Source organism: Malania oleifera, chromosome 3 (assembly GCF_029873635.1).
Source record: "Malania oleifera isolate guangnan ecotype guangnan chromosome 3, ASM2987363v1, whole genome shotgun sequence".
NCBI classification, from domain to species: domain Eukaryota; kingdom Viridiplantae; phylum Streptophyta; class Magnoliopsida; order Santalales; family Ximeniaceae; genus Malania; species Malania oleifera.
This window is the reverse complement of record NC_080419.1, coordinates 3,510,191-3,517,997: the sequence shown is the minus strand read 5'-3', so window position 1 is coordinate 3,517,997 and position 7,807 is coordinate 3,510,191.

The following is a 7,807-nucleotide window of genomic DNA, read 5'->3' as shown; positions in this document are numbered from 1 at the left end:
TGGTAGAAGATGTGGCAATCAAGGTGGGAGATTTCCATTACCTTGTTGATTTCATCATTTTAGACATGGAGACTTCCACAAACCCGATCCCTGTCCTTTTGGGATGACCATTTCTAACCATGGCTAAGGCCTGCATTCAATGTAGGACAGGGATTATGGACATCTCATGGGGCCATAAGCAACGTAGGTTGAATATATTTAATGCTTTCTGACATCCACTTAACGCTATCCAAGTTTTGGACGAAGACGTAATTGATAAAATTGTTAGGGAAGCAACTCCTTCAATGCTATGGAAATACCCTTGGGATAGTACACTTCAGCTTGATAGCCCTAACATTGCCGAATTTGAGGACCCTTTTGAGCAATGTATAACAAAACATGATTTGGTCCCCAATTCTGAAAATAAGGTGGGGGTATGCAACTTCGGGTGTGAGGAAGAGAAGGGAGAAACCAATATTAACAGGTACCCAGGCTGAATTCAAGTTGAGCTTCAAAGCATCTGGCTAAAGACGGTAAACTTAGAGCTTTCGGGAGGCAAGCCGATAGTTCTTATTTTCTTTTTGAGTCCTTAGGGTAGTTAGAGTAAACTAACTAGAAGTCAGAGTCCTTAGAGTAGGTCATAGGATAATTTAGGGGGTATGTGATTAGAGTAAGTAAACTTATTGATACTAATGACATATACATGCTGCTTTTGGCTGACATTGGTCTTTTGTGCTACAGGGTATCTCTGCTTGCATGCTATTCTGGTTATTGTATTTTGAAGGTACATTGTTTGTTCTTACTGGCATATTGCACTGTCTTATCCTTTACCCAGGTTCTATTTTCTATCCACACTTCAAAGAGGACACTGAAGTTCTAAGTTGGGGGTAGGGGGTGGCACACTACATGATACATTCATGCACAAAATGACACAATTTTAATTTTTTGAAACTAAATTCCAGTGAACTATGCTAACATATTTTATATCCTCTACATACACCTATATAACCTAATGTTACATGCATAAACTTTTCAGTTATATGACTTCATTATGCTCACTAACAATGTAGTAAATTAGTTGTATAAAGATCACATAACATGACCAACAACTTAATATTACTCTAGTTAGGTCGTTGACTAGTGGTTTTTTCGGGTTAATACTGCAATGTAAACTCTAGTATTTACATGGTACTTCACGGAGCTAAAAACACACTTGCCCATGATTTGTAAAACTTATGGTCTTCCACTGCAAACTCCAAGGTTCAGACTAAGATCAAAATGTTGTAATGTTCGACCAAGTGCACGACCAAGTAACACCCTAGAGTGACCACGTCGAGATACTAAAACAGAAATGAAATTCAGAAGTACCGAGAGTCTCGACGAAGTGTTCTACCAAGAGACCTTCAGGGGCGATCATGTCGAGATACTGAGATTTCCTGAGGATCGAGATACTGCAAGTCTTGACTATCAAGACCATGAGGTGCAACAAAGTCAAAGACATTGAAGATTCGAATCCTTGACTTCCCGCGAGATCTGACTAGGGTGTGCACAAGAATGACAGAGGAACGACTTGGTCGACAGTGATGATCTTCTACGCGAGATTTGCTGCAAACTTTCATAATTTGTAAAACAAACCTTGTAAACCCTAGAGCCTATAAGTATTCGCTATGAACACAAGCTCTGGGTTCCTCTTTGACCTCTCTTAGGTTATTGACAGACCTAAGAAGTCATTAAGAGCCAAGTTAGAATAGGAATAGAGTAGTTTCGGTTCATGTATGGAGTGTCCGACGGCCTATGACAACCGGTGTCATTTATACAATAGCCGTGTATATTAGGATCTCGTCTTGTACTTCTAGCATTAGTGACAGACGTTTAAAATGATAAAGGGATGATCTTTTTAATTATGCTTTCATTTACTGCTTTCTATTTACTTGTTGTGTGTTTGATGAAAGATTGCAAATAAGGATAAGCACTGCTACATATCAATCAGAGGGAAATAGTTGGCAACGGAACCGCGGAGGTGTTCGTTATCATTGAGACAAGGTATACTCCGGTTCCCGACCATACTCCGGATGGTTGGTGCACCCTTGCTACATTGTGCCCTCGATCACCCCTCTCCCACTTTGGCCCGCTCGGGTTAGTACTTCTATGGAAGTCTGGATGAGCATTGTTAGAAGCATGGTGTCTAGCATCTGATTTGGATCATAGTATCACTTTGCATGAGTAGGATAACTTAGAAATTTAATTACTTTCTAGTAGTTTAGATTTATTTTCTTTCAGTTACATGCTTTCCAGTAGTTGTTAGACAATCACCATTGCAAAATACCATCTTTCACTTCTTTTTCATAACAAGGCTTTAGTAAACTAAATTGGAAGTAGTTAAATAACTGCGCTTCCAGTCTCCGTGGATTGATACTCGACTTACCCACTTTCTACTAAACTTGGGATAGTTAGGTTTTATAAATATTATTTTTGGTAGTTTAGGGCCCAAGTCTTGGCGAGCCTACCACCATATACACTCCAAATACAATACTAGAGTACTGCCATTTTCCAAAATACATACACGAATCCCCAAAAATTCATAATACATCCCAAAGATACACAAAGTATATTCATATACATCACTATGTCTCACCAGAACTCACCCTGAACAATGCTAACTAGCCCTATTGTAACGACCCCAACCCGCCACGTGGGTCCAGGGTGCTACTTTAGTAACGTCTGTGTACCTTATATCTTATTCATTAAATATAAACATATACATAGCGAAAATAAAATAAAAAATCCTCAAATTACATTACCAAAGTTTTAACTATCTTTATATACAAATATATCCATTTTCACATAATTACATCCCATAAAATTCCACAAAATAAACTCTTTATCCATACACACTACCTACATAAATTTACACCACTAGCGCAGCTCCTCTAGCCCGCTAGACCTGATTTCTACGATTTCCTGAAAAGATAGTTTGTAAAGTAGGGGTGAGGCACAGTTCAATAAAGGAAAGACTAAGTTAATGTCAGTGTGTGGCGAGCATGCGTTTAGTGTACAGAAAAATACCACTTCACTAAGTAAATAAACACATTTATGAAATCATTCTTATTTTGCACTCACACACACAATTAGCCGAGGATAGGGAAGATTACCCGCCCATACAAGTAGCTTCCCTTTGCTCTAATACCATTACTGCTATTAGGGCACTTACCTTTCTCAGAAAGCCCTCGAAATTATCTTATTAATTATTCGCATTCAGATAAATTAACAAATATACATATAAGGCATTCCCTGCGAAAAACACGTCATTTACTTCCCCCATGGCACGGGTTGTGCGGTCCGAAGGCTGCACTACTGTCCTGGGGGATCCACCCAGACAATAGTCCTATGTACTCTCCGCTAACATACTCCACGGGTATTTGCAGCTCCAACTTCTGGTCTGATTGCCCTCACCTAGGGGGTATATTCACCTTACGTAGGCAAATCGGACAAGGTCACCCTACACCTATTAGCACGAATGTGGGCGCACACAGCCACATAACAAATCACTAGCAACGGTATCGTGCTCACAATACACTAGTCCCCAAGGTTCCTAAAGCATATCATATAATTTAGATAATAGAAATCATCATTTAAAACATCAATTCACATATATTCCCTATTATTCCAAAAACATGGCCTGCGGCCACAAAATACAACCCGGCGTATAGCCGTCAATTAAAACCTGGCCCTCAACCGTCAAATAATAATCGTGGCCCTTGGCCAACCAAACAATATCCGGCCACTATCCGTTATTTCAAACCCCTGCATTTCATAAACAGTTCTGGTATTTCGCAATCAATCTCAAATCCAGTTAAACAATAAATCCTACCAAATAATCATCGGCCACACAAATTCAACATTTAAACACAACCGTATAAACAACCAAACATTCCACCGTTCATTTTTATTCAAAATACCATACCGTATATCCTAAGTTTGTAAAATCCATTTCGAATGGTTGGTTTTCGAAATAACCTTTAAATTCTTAAATACGTAAATAAATAAATAACAATTTAATCAGTTCATATTTAATAAAATTCTGACTTAACTTAATCCCCTTACCTGATTCCTGAAAAGCCTGATAAAATCCCGGCCTACGCCCCACAGCATTCAAAACCCCTAAACCCTGAAATTCAAACTTAACTACATTATTCATCACAATTCCCAAAGTAACTTTCCATCAAATCCCCCTATGTTCTGAACACCCTAAATAGCCTATAAAAGCCTAAATTATTAAACTTACCCCAATTTAGGATTGGTGCCGCAGAGCTCCAATTCGAAAACCCGCTCCGACTAAATTGTAAAGAATCTTCTCAAAAATCTCCTGACAATTTCCGTTCGTCAATTGGGCATAAGATTTAAGAAAAACTAAAGTAAGAGTGAAAATTGGTCTTACCCTAGGAGATATGTCTACGCCACTACTACAACAAATCCGCTCGAGTAGAAATGTCAATGGCAGAAAATGAAGCCCAATGGTATTTTTTGATTTCCGATCGGCCGAATATTGAAGAAGAAATTGAGGAGTGGGAGAAGGAAAAAACAAAAGGAAACGTCTGTTCTTGTTCCTGAAGGATCCTGAGATCCTTTAGGTTATAATATATATAATATATTTTATTATATTATTATTATTATTATTATTATTATTATTATTATTATTATTATTATTATTATTATTATTATTATTATTATTATTATATCTGAAAATTCCTTACAGGACTTCCTCCTATATGGGAACCTAAAGCTACAGCAATTAACGACGGAAGAAATCTCAAAAATACATCCCTAGATGGACTCGTAGGATCTCTTCTCACCTATAAGATGACCATGAATGAAAGAAGTACTAGAAAAATCAAAGCCCAAGAATCCATTGCTTTTAAAGCCTCAAACAAAAACTCTAGCGATGAAAATGAAGAAGAGATGGATATAGATGAAATAGCCTTCATATCCAAGAAACTTGCAAGAATACTAAGAAGGAATAATAAATTCAAAAGAAAAATCCAGAACTCAAAATCAGAGGAGGAAGAAACTAATAAGAAAGAAACAAAGAAAGAACCACCTACATGCTATAATTGTAAGAAAGTAGGACACCTAAAATCGGATTGTCCAAAACTTAAGAAAGATTCCAAAAGGAAAAATAAAAAGGCAATAAGAGCCACTATTTTGGATAATATGAGTGCAAGTAGTTCTGATAACAAATCAAGTGACCAAGAGGTTGCTTGTTATATGGCATGGGATGATGAGGAAAGCTCCTCGGCCAAATCTATTAATAATTCTTGTGATGATTCATCTAATGAATCCAGTGATGAAAGTATACCATCTTATGAAGAACTTCAAAATGAACTATTCAAGGTGCATAAGATTTTAGTTAATGTAACTAAACAATACACATCATTGAAAAACAAGAATAAAGGAGTAAAGAAAGAGCTAGAATCTTTAAAACTTGTTGAAAGAGAAAAAGATTTAAAAATCAATAAACTAGAAAGAAGGAATGAAAAGGTAATAAAAGAACTAGAAGATCTTAAGTCCAAAACTTCCATGGATAATGAAAAAAACTTATATATTTCTGAATTGGAAAGTAAAATCAGTAAGATGTCTCAAGATCAAATGAAGAGAACCTTAATTGAACATATCTTCAAAGAACAAGGATGTTATATGTCTCAAACGACAATGCTAAAAAGATGCTTGAAGCCTAATAATTTGATAAAGCACAACAGGTAAGTAATTTAGAAAGGTTTCAGGATAAGAATAGAAAGATTTCTGAAAATTTACAGACTTTAGACGACTACACTTGTAAGCTCAGATGACTGAACGCTGTAACACTAAAGGTTCAGATGATTGAACCTAGACTTTAGTCTTCTAAAGTGCTATTACCTATGTCGCGGCGTCCCGGGAGCCCGTGTGCCCCGGGCGGCGAAATTAAAAATCAGTTTTATATTTTCAAGGAAAATAAGAATATCGGAGTCGCCACTAACCTTTAGTGAGGTTAGAACACGTGATTACTACCCCGTTAGGGGTAGAATGGGTCTATGTTACCAGAGTTAGGCTCAGGAGTACGGTTACGCGAGGGGAAGGTACAAGCACCCCCTACGCGCCCGTTTTTACGAACGGTACCTAATTAATTTGAAATTATCCCTAAGTTAAATCTAGTAAGTCTTTAAATTACTCCTTTTTGTGACTTTATAAATAAATATGAAAAATAAATAAATAAATAAACAAATAAATATATACATATATATTCCCTCAGAGCTTAGGGTACGTGATGCCCAAAGGCTCATACCCCCGCAATAAAATCATAGGGATAAAATCGAAAATAATTTACAAAAATACACTCCCAAAATTCTTTTTAAAATCTTATAGGGTTTTTTCTAAGTATAAAACTACTAGCTTGGGAGGTTTTTGAAATAACAAAATATATATATATATAATTAAAGAAAATAGTGAAAGTCAAGTCAAAAATGTTTTTAGAATTTTCTCTTAGTTTTCTATTTTTATTTTTATTTTTCTGTATCTCACTAAAATTTCAAATAGCTAATAACAAAAAATAATATACTACTTAAAATATAAGACATAACACGTAAATATTATATATCATAATAGTCAAATTTTCAATGATAAAACCCCAAGTATTAATAATCAAATCCTAATGATATACTCTAGAATGGAAACAATCAAACCCTAAAAATTATGTACTTTTTATAAACATGTAAGGAGATAGAATGAGATTATGGACAATAATTCACATCATGGATCTATTATAAAATATACACAAACTCTAAAATATTAATATACCTTAATATGGAAATGCTATACATAAATATAGAAAATAAATCAAATTCTTCCAAGCCATATAAAAGCCAAAGAAATAATATACATTTTATGGAAACCCTTAAGATCAATATTCAATGGTATGGAATCCCTAAAATTAGTACACAATAACAATATAGAGGTTAAATAAAACACTATTCAAAACCCTAATAACGTAAAATAGTCAAAACCCTAAACTAAAACAATAACCAAAACCTTAAAGATAATATCATGAAAATAATGTAAATAATCAAGAATCATGAACATACGTAAATATTACAATCCTAAATAATAAACAATAATACACAAAATCCTTAAATATCCCATAAACAATAATCATGATAAATATCCTAAATACATCAAAAAGCCTAAATAATGTCTACACAATAAAATAAACACCCTAAATAATATGTAACAATAAAAATAAGTATATTACAATGATTACAAAAAAAAATGATAATATAAGTACTTTAAACAAATTACAACTATGAAAATTCCACAAATAAAGAAAATTAATGCATATAAATAATACAACCAAAACCTACCATGAATATGAATACTAAATATTAACAAACACAATAAAAATCTAAACTTGAAAACAAATGCCATGACAACAATAGTCCTGCAATAATAAAGATAGACCGGTTAATATTCCTAATAAATGTGAAGAAGAAAACAAAAATAAAAATAAAATAAACATGACTATCAAATATTAATATTACATAACAAACACAATAAAAATCTAAACTTTTGATATAGAAACTAAAATATTTACAAGGCTACAGGTGTAAGTATGTGTATTCGTGTGTGCAGTGTGCGTGAGTGCAGGGACTTACAGAGGGAGGCAGGGGACTCACCGTGGAGGTAGGATGGAGGGCTGGCCTACGGTTCTGCAAGGTGGAGTGGCCCGCAGGTCTTCGGGTGCTGCTGCCGCAGGCTTGGGTCGTGGTCGCCGGAGGGTTGCCGGGAGCAGGGGTGCTGA